Raw genomic sequence first — 18,598 nt, 5'->3', positions numbered from 1 at the left:
TATGGGCGGAGGCTATCTGATGCAAGAACTATACAAAAAAAACGCAGAGTAGCGATCAGCTCTGAATTAGGCCCTATTTCCCTTAACGTACTTACACCATGCTGTCCTAAAGAGACACTGCAAACATGTTTAAGTTCAGTTAACCTTACACTGCAGCAACAGTGGTGCCTATAAAATGATTCTCTTTTTAATGTCCTCTTGCTATTTTTACAATGAGCTGTCAGGTCATGTGATGTGTCCTTCTACCCAGTCCTAAGAGCCATCCGTCACACAGACTAGAGCCACCCAGCTAGATGTGACCAGCGGCTGAATGAACTAGGATAGAGTGCTGCTAGCTAGTATTCAGCTCTCCCTGACAAGCTTGCCCCTGGGCCTGTCAATCACTTGTAAGTGCCAGTCTGTGGAATCTACAGGCATCTAAGCCTTTGATCATTTATTTACATGACAATGTAAATAGTAATTGAAATACAAAATGAAAATGTGTTTAGGGACCTTTTACTATAATGAAATCAAAATACCATTTTATGTACATGTGCATAGGCCATTTTACACACTTGCCAGCAGTAGCACATGTAACACATGTAAGGAATGCTGAACCCACCATAAATATTTTGCCTGAGTGTTCACCACCTGGAACAGTAAATTACACTTTGACAACAAGCTGGTCTTCCCCAGGGGCAGAGAGGTATTTAACTGCTCTATTTATTGCACAGAGGACAATTACTTGATTTCTTTTAAGTTCACACAACTTTACTGTAATTCTATTAATAAAACTCATATAAGTTCCTTTTTTGTTTTCCTTGCAGGCCTTGAAACTGGATATGAGTTCACTGCTACATTATGGGGGACATGTGTTAATAACAATACCATTTTAGAACAGTTACTTGGAAACAGTATAACTTCACTGTTATATTACATGCAAAGTTAAAGTATATTACAGTATGTGGTAAACACAGGCCGTTTAACCCTGTTTGATCTTTTAAATATGCTGATTTCAACTATTTGGCCCACTTGTGTCAATTGAAAATAAAAAATAAAAGATGTAAAAAATGTACTAATTATATATTATCATTCACATATACATCTACGTCTGTTGTTCTATTTGCCATACAAATCCGGCCAATAGAGGTGCTGCTGTTGCATTAAAGGCTATTGAGTATAGTTCATTTTACTTTAGCGCTATAAACAGGACTGTGTGAAATTGGAAACCTTTGACGCTGACCTCTCTATTTTACTACTGTCCAACCTCATCTCCTTCATAAGTGTCAAATGTATAAAAACAAATTTAATGTAGTTAAAGGGTTGCACAAGGCATTTACATCACCACTGCCTAAATTGTCTGGCTACTTACAATGAATGAACATAAAATATATTCCTCTAATTAAATTTTATAAACAAATATAACTTTGCTAAATTCCAATGATATTAAATATGCAACAAGCTATGTATTTAATAAATTGAAAAGATGGATTTAACAGAAAGGATAGTGTTTTTTAACTGTTTTGAACTAAACTTTATTGTTTTCAGAAGAGAGGACAAATGCTGCTGTGCTAGTCTTTTTTTTTTGGTTTTGGTTTTGGTCAACTACACTCTATTTTCAGAGGTTACGAAACTTAGTCTTCAAACAGTTCAGGCTTTAAGGATAACCATGCTTGGTACAAGTGACTTAATTAGTACCTCAGTCAATTTGATTAAACCACCTTGCTCAGCCATGGATATCCTTAAAACCTGGACTGTTAGGATGCCTTGAGGTCGGAGTGTGGGAACCACTGATCTATTTCCTCCTGCCATTTAGCTTATTGTTTTCTGCAACATAATGTTCAGGCTCGGTTATAGAGATGCATAAAGGCCCATACACACTGGGCGATTATGAGCTGAAAGCAGCTCACTTTTGGCGTGTTGAGCTGCTTTCAGCTTAAAGCCGCCCAGTGTGTATGCACAAGCGATGAGCGCTGGTGCGCGCTCCTGCTTCATCGCCAGCGTCCGCCGCTCATCTACTGGTATTACCAGTAGATGAACGGCGGGGTGAGCGGCTTTCCATTGCGTCCAGCTATGGAAAGCCGTTCACCCCCGCTGACATTGCTGGGCAGGGGGGGGGGGGGGGGGGGGGAGCGCTCAGTGTGTATGCACCTTTAGGCTGATCCAAGGCAGTGACTGGGAAATGGAGAATGATGTATCATAGACAACTGTACATGCATTACTGATATCAATAATATTTATTAAAACTTTTTATTTTACAGCTGGGGCCAGAACTGGTACATTTTTTCTACTGACTGCAAGTCCTCAGCCCTGCCTATAATATGTAATATGAAGAGCTATGGAATAAAAAAAAACTTGATTTGCATTGGAACTTTTAGTTCAATTGTTAGTTCTCACTAGAGAGATTACATTCAAAGAAGTATGTGGTTCTCTGCAAAAAATAACTTATGCCTTACAGTTTTCTTATCATTTATAGAAAGATAAAATGGAAACACCCTCATCATTTTTCTCTTTTATATACTGTATATATGCTTTTATCTAGCTGACAAGCTGCTAAACTGTACATTTTCCACATTAGTCTCCATTTGGCTCCCTCTTGATGTCAGCAGAGTAACAGACAGTGAGCCTGGTGGAATGCGTCCTTTCACCTGGGTACGGAACCTAGGAAACATTGACTCAGTGTGCGAACTGCAAAGGTCCTATGAAATTCATTGGCAGCTCCTAATCTACCCAACTATAAACAGATAATATATATATATATATATATATATATATATATATATATATGGGCAGTGGCACCGAGAAGGGAGGGGGAGCAGGTACTATTTACCCATGCCCGGGCCTGATGGAGGGGCACGGTGGGGACTGAATCTGCCACTTGCCCGCTCACCCCCCTGTACCTCTCACCCTGGGCTGCCTCCTGTGTCTGTGCGGGGAGAGGGGGAGTAGAGATCGCACTGATCGCGCCCCCTTCCTGATCTGCTCTTGGCTGGGGTGCACAACTGCGCCCCTCTTTGGTGCGTGCAGTGCCTTAATTACTATTTTTAATTTAAAAAAATGATGAGGTGGCATGACCACGCCCCTTTACATCAGACCACACACTCCATATACCTGAGCCCGGCCTCACTGTCTACGACCATGTATATGGGGACGTGCAAGAGTTGCCTGTATTTTTAAAGCAGCAATCATTGGTTTTGCCTTGTAAATGATTGGCGCTTTCAAAATACAGGCATTCTCACACAAACTTCTCACACCCCATTACATTTACCCCCTGGTCTTATTAGCCTTGTTAAGAGAACATTTGCACAGCAACAACAATGCTGGTAAATTAGCATAACCCATCCTTCTTTGCCCTCTCTGTTGCCTTGAGGCTTTTATCCCAGAACTAAATGTAAATGGCTGCCAGTGTACTGATGTAGCTTCACATACACAGTTATTTCTGCCCTCACTCATTTCATGGTCTGAGGCACACAACTCCTCACATTCTTATTTTGTGACCACCTACAGAACCTTTTGTAGCCCATACACCACACAAATTTCTCCAGCTTTTTACCCCCAGAAAATGTAATAGTTCATCCGCTCCCTTATGCTGCCTTTATTCTTAATAATCCGCTTTAGTGGTCATCTTGCTTTCCTCACTGTATACCGGGCGAGTCCAGAGAAGGGTTCTATGCTAGCCCCACTCCCGAACCAGCATCATCATCATCATCATCATCATGATGTCATGCCTAGGAGACAGGGCCACCAACACTGGGAGGGAGAGCACTGCCCACAACATCCTTAGGATGCTCCGGACCGGACAGCTGTACTGACTGCGGGGTGTGTGCCCAGAGTGTCCTCTGAACGCTCCATGTGGCTCTGCAGCAATGTTACTGGCTGCAGGGTACTGTTCCTGGCATCCTTGGAAGCCAAATGCAAGTTGTGGGAGCAGCAATTGTGCCACCTCCAGTGCCCTGCGACATGGGTGACAGCACCACTCACACACCTCTAGTACAGCCCATACTGGAGACATCAACAAAATGTGGAAATTCTATTTAGTTAGTTAGTTAGAAAGCACTACCACGTTGCATATAGATTTCCTAAGTGGGAGTTGTAGCAAGCGTGGAGAAGTGGAGAAGTTGCCCACAGAAAACCAATCAGCTTACAGCTAGCATTTATCAAGTACATTCTATAAAATAATAGGTGGAAGCTGATAGGTTGCTACTGGCAACGCCTCCACTCAGGGCCGTTTCTTGGGGCAGGCAAGCAGTGCAACCGCACTGGGTGCCCGCCACGGCACTAACTGTGGCTCCCTGCTTCCCCCTTCTATTTCTCCCCAAGTAACCCGTTCGTTGGGTGGAGTTTCACGGAATGACGCGGTTGCGCCGTTACGTCACGACGCAACCCCATCACTCCGCGAAACCCCCCTCCCCCCGAGCGGAGTACAGAGGGGGATCCAAGTTAGGAAGAGGGAAATGCCGGCGCGAGGAGCGACTGGTGAGGCGGGCCGAAGAGCGGTAATCGCCTCTGTAAGTATTCTCTCTCTATCAATGTGTAAAATGGGGACACATGCCGTAATGTGTGAAATGGGGACTCTTGCCTGCCGTAGTGTGGGGATTTAATGTATCAAGGGCATTGCGGTGTGTGGCCAAATATGGTGCAGGGGGCATTACTGTGTGGGGCTTAATATGGTAGAATTTTTCCTGTGGTGGTCGTGATCTGTTGGAGCAGGGTCAAAAACGGGATTGTGAGGTAGTCTTTTCAGATGAGGCCATGCCCATTTAAATGAGGCCACACCCATTTAGATGAGGCAACGCCCCCTTGCCGGGTGCGCGCGCATGTTTTTTTTTTTTATCTAGGTGTGTGTGTGGGGGGACACACATTTTTTTATGTCATGGGGGGGCACATTTTTAAATCTCGCACTGGGAGCCAAATTGGCTAGAAACAGCCCTGCTTCCACTTCTCCTTTTCTCAATTCTTTAGAAAGGCTTGATACAGACACCCCCAGTACCACACCGTTGGGCTGAGGGTACTGTTTGCCCTGCCCAAATGAGATCACAATAAAATATGTAGAGTTTCACAAGTATATTGGGCTGGATATAGGCATCTGCGCTTCTTTGTCCATATCTATCTTACAGCCAGGGGTGCTGAGAGGGGGGATAGCAGGGGCATTGCAATTCATCCATGGTTACACAGAATTTGAAACATAGAATTTGACGGCAGATAAGAACCCATCTAGTCTGCCCCTTTTTTTATCCTTTAGGCAATCTCAACCCTTTTTGAACCTTAATTCTTTGTAAGGATATTCAATGGTTCATATGGTCTGATCTTTTAATCTCAAAAGGAACATAAGAGAATGTAAGACCACTGCACCCACATGTCAGCGAAAATATCAATCAATGCCTATGCCATGTCAGTCCTGCTAATGGACTCATACTACTGGCCAACCTATCCTAAGGTTCCAAGTGCTTCATGAACAGTTTTTTTTAATTCCCTATTATTATTATTATTATTATTATTATAATAATAATATTATTATTATTATACACTGTGACTAAAACAGACCTGCAAAACGTGTTACAGCCTAGATCACTCTTACACTTACAGTCTTGTGCATGTTTTTCAGGTTCTCATGTCCAGCTTTAGCAGAATACCATAAATCAGTGCAAAATGTAAAAAAAAAAACAAAAACCCTAGTAATTAGACAGGCATTTCCATTTAGGGAAGTTTTGCACTATTCACACATTTATAAAAGCCAAAAAAGAATATGAAAAATAGAAGTAATCTCTGCCATTCCCATCATTGAGGTCTAAAATTTGAGAACCGCGTGTTAAAAATCAGCACGCCCTATTACTCATGTGTTAGGGTGCACTACTAGAACAAAGCATCTATTGGTAAAGAAGCAATTTAGGAGTTAATTAATAGAGCATGGGAAATGACTTTTAACTACATCATTAACTGCACAGTAGTTTTCGTAAGTATTATTTAACCATTTTCCCAGTGCATATGTGTGTAGGAACTAGCCCTCATGTTATAACTTGGGGTAGATTGATGATTGGTTATAATGGTTAATTCCACATATGCATTACCTCCAAAGAATATTGTATTGCAGAAACACCAGCAAGTGCATTGTGCGAGATTTCCCTGTTAGTTGCTATGCAAGCAGCTAACAGGGAAATCTCGCACAGTGCACTTGCTGATGTTTCTGTAATACAATATTGGCCACAATTTAAGGCTGTGGTGTCCAAACTAATGAAATGGACTGCTATTGTCCCAGAATCTGTTTTTGGGGTCCACTGGCAATCTCTTTGTGTTCATAATAAATTGCACACAAATACATGTAGGAAAACAACAATTGCACATTGATATTTGAGATTTCAGCTAAAAAGAACACTGAGTAGACCAGCACAGATCTTCAACAGAATCTCATTGGAACTTTTTGAAGTAGTCAAATGTGGAAAATACATGAGAAATAATCTTCCATCCATGCTAGCTTCTACTAGGTGTTATTTGCTAGTAGCCCTTGCACATTGTCAGTGGCATTTAAGCATTCCAGGATGGCAGTTATGAATTAAACATACCATTCAGAATTTTACACACATTCAATTACAAATTGTATGAACTGCATATTTGATCGACACAGTAATGTAGCAGTTGTGTTAAATGCATTTATACAGCACAGCCCAAAAGTCGTGTTGAAAACATTTCACTTAAGGCATAAATAGAATCCTGAAGTGTTTTGTAGTATTAAATACATAATCTTCCTGATCTTCATGCTATGCATATCCATATTTTGTGTCATATATCAGTGTCTGTGAACTGCAGGGCGCTTTCTGAAACCCAATCTGTGCTTCTTAAGTATGACTGACAGAGACTTAACCTATAATAATGCCATATCACGAATTGAAATACCACAGAAACTGATAATTATATCTTTTGATTACTGATGTCTGTGTACTTTATAATGTGTACTTTATATCTGCAAATAACTGCAGTAACAAAATACATGATAATTCTGTATATAGCCAAAAATAAGAGATGTAGTAATGATCTTGAGTAATAGTTGATCTTCTATTCCTGATGTGGAAACGTGAAGATTGTGTAGTAATCTAAGCTTCTAATTACACTTTAAAACAAACTCCATTAAATCAGCATATAAGTACCTGACAGTTCTCTGTGGTCTGGGATTTAGCAGCTATGCAGGGGTATGATTACCAGTGATAACTCAAGTTCAGATCTTTGTTTTAATGAGAGTTTAAATATTTGTCTGTAAATGTATCTGTTCTTTTTTTAATTCATCGACAAATCCACACACTTTTAAATATCAATCAAAATCATTCCTGCTGGCAGGCTTCCTAGCCTTGCTTTGGTGAGCACAGTATGTAACAGAGCTAACTGGGATGGAATGTGGGGTTGTACTGCAGCAACAAGTGGAAGAACTCATAAAGTACTTTCAGACACGCACAATATGTCTAATATCAGTTAAGATACATTTACTATGCAATCATTTCACAATGTGCCCATGGATTACTGTACATGCAGCGGAGGTGGTAGCTATTTTGAATGCGGAACAAATATTCATTAAGTCACTAGGAAATGTTTTTAGTACTGAGGCATAAGGCACTTTGCCTCAGTGCTGTCACTAATTTGAAGTGCCTTAAATATGGTACAAGTCCTTAGCAACTTGATATGCCGTATTTTTGTATGGAGTGTGTGTGGGTGAGGGGGGCGGGGGGGCTTGCACCTTAATTCTAAATATAATGAGATGTGCTATGATGGTGAGGTTTGTAGTGCCACACAGAAAAAAAAGAGAAAATGCAGGTGCACACTCTAAATATAATACTAAACACTACTAATCAGAATAATTATAATAAACTCTGCACATAGAGTCAATTTGAGGTACTTAGCGTAATTTTAGGCAAAAAATAAGGGTTCACTAACTACAACCAGTTGACCTCATCTGGTGGGTCCCTAAGACATAAGGCCAGTACACACGGGCAGTGCTGAGCGAGGGAGATGGGGGGGGGGGGGCGCTCATTTCACACAGCGGTGAAATAAGCGACCTGCTAGATTGTGCCTGCAGGCCAATCTAGCACCGGCGATAGCGTTTCGCCAATTGTGTCTAGTCAGATTGCTTAGAATTTAAGCACAGATCTCTTCATGTGTACCCCCCTTAAGGTTCTACTCCAGTGCACGGGACCCCCCCAGCCAAGCACAAGCCCATCGCCCCAAGACATCACACTAGTGAGAGTTTTTAGTGTTAAAAAAGGTTATATTATTAAGAAGCTAATAATGAATAATCAGAGTGTTACATAGATGAGAGGTAATAATTAGAGTGTTAAAAAGTGTTACACTGGTGGTGGTAATAATAATAATAATAATATAGGCTGTATTTTTGTAAATATTGGTTTGGCCACCTATATTTTTGTAAATATCGGGTTCTGTGTAGGTGCACACTTTCATATATACAACATATAGGATAGGCACAGTTTAACACTCATACACTTTACAGTGTATGGCTCAACTACATCTAATATTAGCCACCTACATCCAGGGTCTAAGTGCACAAGTATGTGACTACCTACATTGTGTATATCCAAAATTGTACAGATCTATTGGAGGATAATAAACACCTGGGCTCACTTTGCAAGAACAGCAGCCATTAGACTACTTATAATTAGTGGTCAGTACTGCATTCAGTAGCACCTCACAGAAACACACAATATTTAACATTAGTGAGGCAAGCATATAATTCTGCAATAACACAATAGTGATAGCTAGCACTTCGGGGTAAGAACCATCCTCCTCCTCCTAGATTACATTACACAGTATTGAAACTCACAAGAAATGATATTGAATTTTCATGTGAATTGCATTATACACATATCATGTTAGAAAAAATAAAGTGACCACAACTGACAACATTAGTGGATCACTTTTCTCTTCCTAATACAGAGAATTCATTTTATAATATTGTTTTAAAACACTAATAACATTTTTTTTTTTCATCTTTACTTGCACTGCAATCAGAAGTAGCCCCTAAGCAATAGTGAAACAAGCCCTGACAAACAGAAAGAAGCACAAGCAGGGATATCCAATGACAGGCATAAATAATACAGCTGGATTACCTACAAAGCTTAGGTAATGTGCTACGGTCCATTTGTTCATACAATGTTATTTTTGGATAATGAAACCTTAGGGATTATAAATACCACTATCCCCACAAAGACATATCCTGACTAGCAAGACACCAGCTTAATGTAAACACTGTCTTTTAAAATTAATTAAGTCAGGTAACATTGTTACAGCGTGACAATGCATACAATACATTTGACCATCAAAGCAATCCAATCACCTTAGCAATCAAGGATATGAGAGCCCCAATTACTGATATCAAATTAGGAAACAGGCATCTGACATTGTAATAGAGCTTGTTTGTGCTATACAGGAAAAAATAAATACATGATGACTACTTAGCAGTAACGCCAATTGTGTCTAGTTATTTGTGGTCTGGAACATAATACTATTAATGATGTGCAATGCCTAAACACCAGCAACTATTTCCTCTCCATCCAAGTGTCACTGCTGGATGAATTTAACTGTAAACTTTCTTTATAGAGAAGAAATAGTCATTTAAGATGTAAACTACAATCCAACACCTATACCAAACTACATAGCAATAAAATAGAGTGTAAGCTCAGTGGATCGTGTCATTCCATGCATAGTTTAATGCTTCTAATACCTGTCCAGCATTTTCAATACCTCTGCTAAAATTTTATTTAGAGTTTTCTAAAATGTGTACTACAATTAAGCACTAATTCTCCTTATGCTATAGATCTGATCTTGCATTTACAGTGAGTATTCCAACCATGCATCAAGGTAAGGTACAGTTTTTCCTAGAAAGTCTTCTGAGAAAGCAACGGATACATCCACAGCAAATCATTTCTTCCTGGATACAACGTTTCCAATTGAAACAAGTGCTTCTTTAACCCCTTAAAAATCAGATCAGACACTCCAGTACAGTATCCTGAATTAACTCTCCAGCTGCTGGATGAGAGGTATGTCACAGGATGGGAGCAGGTAAACCCAGGCTCAGTTTAAAGCTAACCTTGCAGCTTCTGAGAAAGCAGGGGAAAGTTAATGCGAGTCTATGCTCACCAAAGTGAGGGTTTATTCAGCACCTCTCTCTCTCTCTCTCTCTCTCTCTCTCTCTCTCTCTCTCTCTCTCTCTCTGTCTGTCTTTCTCACTCTCTGTCTCTCATGCAGACTGCAGAGCAACATCCAGTGAGACCTCAGTGTTATCTATCAGGCACAATAACAGCATTGATAAGGCAGCAGTCACTGACAAGCATACACACATACATGCAAGCAAGCAAGCAGAATAGTATCATATTGACTATACCTGAACAGACAAGAGGAACCCTTGTTGTCCCCCTTTGCTCCTCTTCCTCGCAGATCACTCGCAGGAGACCACACAGCTCCAGCAATGCAGCCTTTCTGCCCTAATCCCCACTCCAATGTGATGACACACTCTAACCCCAACCATCTGTTGCAACACGTCCCGCAGCACTCAGCACAGTGCTGTGTGTCAGGACAGGCTGCCCAATCCAATGGCTGGGGCTGGATGTCTCTGCACAGGCTGCAGGCACAGGAAGAAAAAATATTTAAAAAAAAAGAAAAAAAAAAGTAAAAAGAAAGAAGCTGCAGGTCTGCAAACTCTTACCCGAGTAACCTGAGATTTTGAGAGGGGAGCTCTATAAAAAGAGTACAAGTGGGAGGTGCTGGGCTGCTGGGGAAGGGAAGGTGGAGAGGGTGTGATCAGATCTGATGACCACTTGTGCTGCTAATTCTTACAGCAGCAACCCTCTTGCAATCCCCAGGGGCCACTAGGACCTTCACACACAGTGGGGGATACACATAAGAAAGATCCCATTTACAAATAATGCTTTTATTGCCATGGAGGGCCATTTCCTGTGGGGACACGCTTTCTAAAGGAGACAATTCATTTATTTATTATTTTAAAGTGGGGCTGATAAAGTGCTAATGTACAAGTAGTTTGCAGAGCAGTGCTGAGTATTTCTGCAGCCCAGCACCACCTCCCCTTCTCCCCGGGTTACTGCTACCAGCATTCCTGGGGAAATGAAAGTACTGTGTATTTATTTTGTAGCAGATGAAGGGAAAGTGCCCTGTGACATGGTCTGGCTGCTTCTCCAATCAATGTGTTATGTCATGGGGACCTAGATTGGAAATTGGTGCATCCCTCAGGACTCGAGGAAATCGCCGCTTATAGGCTAGGAGCCCTGCACCTTTGTCTCTGGAAAAATGAAAACTCCCCCATCATTTCAAAGAGCTGAACTGTGAACTTGCATACACCGGCCATGTGTTGTTACATGGGATCCCGCTGTCTGCTATTGTCTGCTGTCCCTGTGCAGCATGCCCAAGCAGCGATGAAGATGTGAGTGGTCTCTGGGTGATGTGTGCGGGCTGGACATCCTGGGATCTCACATCACCCCAATTCAATCATTGCTTTTCTCTCAATTTCTATAGGGTTTTTTTTTTTGCCACTACTTCAAAGCTGACATTGGTCCCCCTTGTTTAGAAGCTGCTTATGTGTAGTTTTATTATAATGTCATAGTCCCATAGCTATATGGAAGACTCACACTGTGATGTGATGCAAGTGCTATATACTCACTGTAATGCTGCAAGTACATATGGACGCAAGTTGTTTCTTAACACACACACACACACACACACACACACACACACACACACACACACACACACACACACACACCTGTACATGGGGGTAATTCAGACCTGATCACTGCTGTGCGTTTTCGCAAAGCGGACAAGCAGGTCCAAACTGCCCATGAGTATGCACCGCACTGCGCAGGCACGTCGCATGGGTACAAAGCGGAACGCCGCTCAGCGATGGGTTTGTGCAAAGTATCTGTTTGCACGGGCGATCGCAAGGAGAGTGACAGGAAGAAGGCGTTTGTGGGTGGCAACTGACCGTTTTCAGGGAGTGTCTGGAAAAACGCAGGCGTGTCCATGCGTTTGCAGGGAGGGTTCCTGACATCAATTCCTGTCCCGAACAGCATGATGTGATCGCAGCGGCTGAGTAAATCCTGGGCTGCGCAGAGACTGCACAAGATCTGTTTGTACAGCTCTACTACACATGCGTTCTCACACTTGCACAGCTAAATACACTCCCCCTGTAGGCGGCGACTATCTGATCGCAGCAGTGCAAAAATCGCCTGCTAGCGATCAGGTCTGAATTAGGCCCAACACACACACACACACACACACACACACACACACACACATACACACACACACAGTTACATACATATGTACATACGTACATACATACACACACACACTTTCATATCTATCTAACTGACACCATCCACGTATATATAGTGGTGTCCAGGCCATTTACTAGACTTTTGTTGAAATGTATCTTTGATCATTTGGAATTTAGATAAGCTTAAAATATTGTGGGGTACATAATAGACCCTGGTTGGTGACTTTGCCTAAATTATTATAAGCCTATATCCAATTTTACTGTAAGTGTCTATAATTAGCGTCTGGATTATTTATAGTTGAACAGTGCATTTTCTTTGCATAAATACGCATGATGCGCCAGATGTAATGCGCTGTGCATGCACGTGGCTTGTGCCAGTATTCTGAGCCGGATCATGTATCTATTATAGGCCATGGCAAGTGTTCCAGTCAGCTATAGCTACTGGTGGTGCAGCTAGAGGACCAACCTTTGACAATACAACTGTAAGTATTTTAATGGGCAGTTTTGTTTTATTACTGTGTTTGTTCCCATGTGTAAAGCACTGTGAAGTATGCTGACGCTAAATGTTAATAAATCTAAATGGTAAATAACAGCAAAGGACTCGTGGATGAATCATAAGATTTTGAAACCCTGAGATGTACCTAACACGCAGCAATGATAAAAACCCAGGATGTTAATGTTACAGCAAAACCAAACTTAGGCTGGTTATGGGTTGCATTTAAAATGCCGGCTGTCGGGATCCCGGCGTTCAGGATACCGACGACGAAATCCCAACAGCCGACAATAATGAAAGCTGGAATCCGAGCACACCAGGGCTATTCCCACTAGTGGGTGTCCACGACACCTATAGAGTGGGAATAGATCCTGTGGCGAGCACAGCAAGGGGACTCAGCGTTCACCCCGCTGCCAGCATTCTGTTGGGATATTGACAGCTGGCATCCCGTCCGCCGGTAAATCATATGTATTCCCTGGGTACACATCAGAACAATGTGTGTCCCAGCCGACCCAATGACCGATATATTGCACGGCTGTACACACTGCACAATCCAGTGTACGACTGTGCGATATATCATTGCCTGCCACATTCACCTGCATGCTGTCGTCAGAGGGGCTGGCCAATCTAACGTGCAACACATTAGATGAGATGACCTCACTGACAATGGCCAGAAGCAAGCACTCACCAGTAAACGCTGTGCGTCATGCGTGATACATCATTCCGATCCATGTTGGAACGATATATTGTCCAATATATACCTAATGTTGGGTACACACTATACGAACTGTCATTCAATACAGGTATATCATCTCAAGGAGGATCGGAATGATTATTATCTTTTCTCGGTTCATTATTTTAACCCATCATTCATTGCATTGTCCTATCTGATGTGTTGCACGTCAGATGGGATGAGGCGATGTATGATATGGTGAACATTGTGTACGCAGAACCACACAAAAATACAATATGTTGGACTGTTGTCAGGGCCGGCAACAGAAATCTTGGGGCCCGGTACAGTGATATCTCTGGGTCCCCCCCTGATATATAAGCCACTCTTAACATGGGGAAAGACTCACCTGCGCTGCACTCCCCAGTACCTAGAACTGAACACCGCACAGCAGATACCATGCAGCCCTAACACCCCACCAGAAGAGGCCAGCGCAGGGTACCGGAATCCTGTCCAGGGGGGCTGCCATGTCCCATAACTGAGCTGGATCCAGAAGAGTGGGTGCACACTCGCGCCGCACAGTCACTGTGTGTGAGAGGCTCCTGACACTCCGCCTACAGCTCTCTGCCCTATTTGGAGAAGACGGCTTACATCACTGCCGGCCACTAAGTGGCATATCCTTGAGGCCCCTCAGTCTTGGGGCCCGGTACAGGTGTCCCCTTTTGACGCCCCCCCGCCACCCTGTCGCCGGACCTGACTGTTGTACATGATGCGTGCATGGTGTGTACAGGAGCACCAATTAATTGAGTGCAACATATCACTATGGGGGTGTGGGATGTGTGGACTGCATCCGTGTCACCCTCGGAGGGAATGACACAAAAATGCTGGTTCCTCCACAGTGACAGGGAGACAGCGCTGCAGTGTGGCATTCCCCTGCAGCGTCCGGCTCCTGTCACAGGGGAGGAGTGGGCAATGGAGGAAGACAAGTGCAGATTTCAGTGATATCAAGGCTTCAGCACAGATGGTTATGTCAAACTAACTGAGGTGCTAAATAAATCACCTGTGCTCAAGTATGGATATCACTAAAACTTGGACTGCTAGTGTGCCCTGTAGACTGAGGTTGGAAATGCCTGCTCTGTATTATGGGTTTTGGATTAGTGAAATTGGAATGATTGTTGCAATGTTTGTTACATTGTATAGTGTGTATTAAGCTTAACAGTTGCGTCCCTAGCAAGTTTAAACTTGTAAATGATCAGTTATTTGTAACTGTAGACATGCAGAAACTGTCCTATAGTACAATCTGCAGCACTTATAGGAAGCTAAAAGTACAATGGGGCAGATGTACTAAGCCTGGAGAAGTGAAAAAGCGGTGATATGTGAAAGGTGATAACGCAACAGCCAATCATTGCGGGTTTGAAAAATTACAGTTAGGAGCCGATTGGCTGGTGCGTTATCACCTTCCACTTATAACTGCTTTATTACTGCTTTATCATTTCTCCAGGCTTGAAACATCTGCTCCAATATTTGTATCAATGAAGATAATTTATGAAGTGCAAAATGTGCCTGCATACAGTGCTTATCCCAGCTGTACATGTATTTGCATGACAGTGTCTTCTCTTAAAATAAAGCACATGCAGGGCGGATTTAAGGCTAGTGGGGGCCCAGGGGCAACAAGATTATAGGGGCCCCCACTACTAAAATAGCTGACAACCCCCCAATCCCCTCGAAATGCACAGACATACAGAACCTCCCCCCTCAAAATGGACAGGAGTGTATAGCACGAGTCTGCTGTGTGTGGGGCCCCTTGAGCTGACCTCTGTTGTATGGAGAGGCAATGTGTGAGCGAGCAACAGAGGAGGTGCTGCAGGGAGCAGCGATATGGGAGCGGGCAGCGGAGCACCGGAGGAGGGAAAGGCTGCAAAACTAATGTGGCTGGCTGGGCTTGTGTCCTTGGCTAAGGATGTTGGAAGGCTGCACAGAAAGTTATCAGCTTGTGTGGTCACAGAGGAAGTGTGCTCAGCAAGAGCGAGTAATATGGGGGGGGGGGGGCATTGAGAGATGTGTAGGGACAGTGATAGAGATATGGAGGGAGCGCAGAGAAAGTTATGGAGGGGTATCCAATATAGAGGGGACAATGAGATAGATATTTAGGGGCAGTGAGAGAGCTATGGAGTGCAGTGAGTGATATGGGGGCAATGAGAAAGCTATGGAGGGGCAGTGAATGATTTGGAGGGATAGGGCAATGACAGAGCTATGGAGGGGCAGTGAGTGATTTGAAGGGATAGGACAATGACAGAGATATGGAGGGGCAGTGAGTGATTTGGAGGGATAAGGCCAATGACAGAGATATGGAGGGGCAGTGAGTGATTTGGAGGGATAGGGCAATGACAGAGCTATGGAGGGGCAGTGAGTGATTTGTAGGGATAGGGCAATGACAGAGAAATGGAGGGGCAGTGAGTGATTTGGAGGGATAGGGCAATGACAGAGATATGGAGGGGCAGTCAGTGATTTGGAGGGATAGGGCAATGACAGAGATATGGAGGGGCAGTGAGTGATTTGGAGGGATAGGGCAATGACAGAGATATGGAGGGGCAGTGAGAGATTTGGAGGGATAGGGCAATGACAGAGATATGGAGAGGCAGTGAGTGATTTGTAGGGATAGGGCAATGACAGAGATATGGAGGGGCAGTGAGTGATTTGGAGGGATAGGGCAATGACAGAGCTATGGAGGGGCAGTGAGTGATTTTGAGAGATATGGCAATGACAGAGATATGGAGGGGCAGTGAGTGATTTGGAGAGATAGGGCAATGACAGAGATATGGAGGGGCAGTGAGTGATTTGGAGGGATAGGGCAATGACAGAGATATGGAGGGGCAGTGAGTGATTTGGAGGGATAGGACAATGACAGATATATGGAGGGGCAGTGAGTGATTTGGAGAGATAGGGCAATGACAGAGATATGGAGGGGCAGTGAGTGATTTGGAGGGATAGGGCAATGACAGAGATATGGAGGGGCAGTGAGTGATTTGGAGGGATAGGGCAATGACAGAGATATGGAGGGGCAGTGAGTGATTTGGAGGTATAAGGACAATGACAGATATATGGAGGGGCAGTGAGTGATTTGGAGAGATAGGGCAATGACAGAGATATGGAGGGGCAGTGAGTGATTTGGAGGGATAGGGCAATGACAGAGATATGGAGGGGCAGTGAGTGATTTGGAGGGATAGGGCAATGACAGAGATATGGAGGGGCAGTGAGTGATTTGGAGGGATAGGGCAATGACAGAGCTATGGAGGGGCAGTGAGTGATTTGGAGGGATAGGGCAATGACAGAGCTAGGGAGGGGCAGTGTGTGATTTGGAGGGATAGGGCAATGACAGAGATATGGAGGGGCAGTGAGTGATTTGGAGGGATAGGGCAATGACAGAGCTATGGAGGGGCAGTGAGTGATTTGGAGGGATAGGGCAATGACAAAGATATGGAGGGGCAGTGAGTGATTTGGAGGGATAGGGCAATAACAGAGATATGGAGGGGCAGTGAGTGATTTGGAGGGATAGGGCTATGACAGAGATATGGAGGGGCAGTGAGTGATTTGGAGAGATATGGCAATGACAGAGATATGGAGGGGCAGTGAGTGATTTGGAGGGATAGGGCAATGACAGATATGCAGGGGCTGTGAGTGATTTGGAGGGATAGGGCAATGACAGAGATATGGAGGGGCGTGAGTGATTTGGAGAGATAGGACAATGACAGAGATATGGAGGGGCAGTGAGTGATTTGGAGAGATAGGGCAATGACAGAGATATGGAGGGGCAGTGAGTGATTTGGAGGGATAGGGCAATGACAGAGCTATGCAGGGGCTGTGAGTGATTTGGAGGGATAGGGCAATGACAGAGATATGGAGGGGCGTGAGTGATTTGGAGAGATAGGACAATGACAGAGATATGGAGGGGCGTGAGTGATTTGGAGAGATAGGACAATGACAGAGATATGGAGGGGCAGTGAGTGATTTGGAGAGATAGGGCAATGACAGAGATATGGAGGGGCAGTGAGTGATTTGGAGGGATAGGGCAATGACAGAGCTATGCAGGGGCTGTGAGTGATTTGGAGGGATAGGGCAATGACAGAGATATGGAGGGGCGTGAGTGATTTGGAGAGATAGGACAATGACAGAGATATGGAGGGGCGTGAGTGATTTGGAGAGATAGGACAATGACAGAGATATGGAGAGGCAGTGAGTGATTTGGAGGGATAGGGCAATGACAGAGATATGGAGGGGCAGTGAGTGATTTGGAGGAATAGGGCAATGACAGAGATATGGAGGGGCAGTGAGTGATTTGGAGGGATAGGGCAATGACAGAGATATGGAGGGGCAGTGAGTGATTTGGAGGGATAGGGCAATGACAAAGATATGGAGGGGCAGTGAGTGATTTGGAGGGATAAGACAATGACAGAGATATGGAGGGGCAGTGAGTTATTTGGAGGGATAGGGCAATGACAGAGATATGGAGGGGCAGTGAGTGATTTGGAGGGATAAGGACAATGACAGAGATATGGAGGGGCAGTGAGTGATTTGGAGGGATAGGGCAATGACAGAGATATGGAGGGGCAGTGAGTGATTTGGAGAGATAGGACAATGACAGAGATATGGAGGGGCAGTGAGTGATTTGGAGAGATAGGGCAATGACAGAGATATGGAGGGGCAGTGAGTGATTTGGAGGGATAGGGCAATGACAGAGCTATGCAGGGGCTGTGAGTGATTTGGAGGGATAGGGCAATGACAGAGATATGGAGGGGCAGTGAGTGATTTGGAGGGATAGGGCAATGACAGAGATATGGAGGGGCAGTGAGTGATTTGGAGGGATAGGGCAATGACAGAGATATGGAGGGGCAGTGAGTGATTTGGAGGGATAAGGGCAATGACAGAGATATGGAGGGGCAGTGAGTGATTTGGAGGGATAAGGACAATGACAGAGATATGGAGGGGCAGTGAGTGATTTGGAGGGATAGGGCAATGACAGAGATATGGAGGGGCAGTGAGTGATTTGGAGGGATAGGGCAATGACAGAGATATGGAGGGGCAGTGAGTGATTTGGAGGGCTAGGGCAATGACAGATATGGAGGGGCAGTGAGTGATTTGGAGGGATAGGGCAATGACAGAGCTATGCAGG

At 44.0% G+C, this 18,598-nt stretch overlaps 1 protein-coding gene and 1 long non-coding RNA gene across 3 annotated transcripts in view; one reads left to right on the top strand and one right to left on the bottom strand.

Moving 5' to 3' along the window:
- The window catches only part of SULF1 (sulfatase 1), a 150,358-nt gene extending 139,676 nt beyond the window's left edge, over positions 1-10,682 (bottom strand). For both annotated transcript variants that reach the window (XM_063923881.1, XM_063923883.1), the window contains exon 1: positions 10,361-10,682. The gene's annotated coding sequence lies outside the window, so the exon portion shown is untranslated. The remainder of the gene's footprint in view (positions 1-10,360) is intronic.
- A 477-nt stretch (positions 10,683-11,159) lies between these two features.
- The window catches only part of LOC134929350 (uncharacterized), a 30,879-nt gene continuing 23,440 nt past the window's right edge, over positions 11,160-18,598 (top strand). Inside the window, exons 1-2 of the long non-coding RNA XR_010178499.1 lie at positions 11,160-11,413; positions 12,675-12,747. This is a non-coding gene — a long non-coding RNA (uncharacterized LOC134929350). The remainder of the gene's footprint in view (positions 11,414-12,674; positions 12,748-18,598) is intronic.

Source organism: Pseudophryne corroboree, chromosome 5 (assembly GCF_028390025.1).
Source record: "Pseudophryne corroboree isolate aPseCor3 chromosome 5, aPseCor3.hap2, whole genome shotgun sequence".
Taxonomy (NCBI): Eukaryota; Metazoa; Chordata; class Amphibia; order Anura; family Myobatrachidae; genus Pseudophryne; species Pseudophryne corroboree.
The sequence above is the reverse complement of the archived record's forward strand: the minus strand, read 5'-3'. Positions and strand labels throughout refer to the sequence as shown.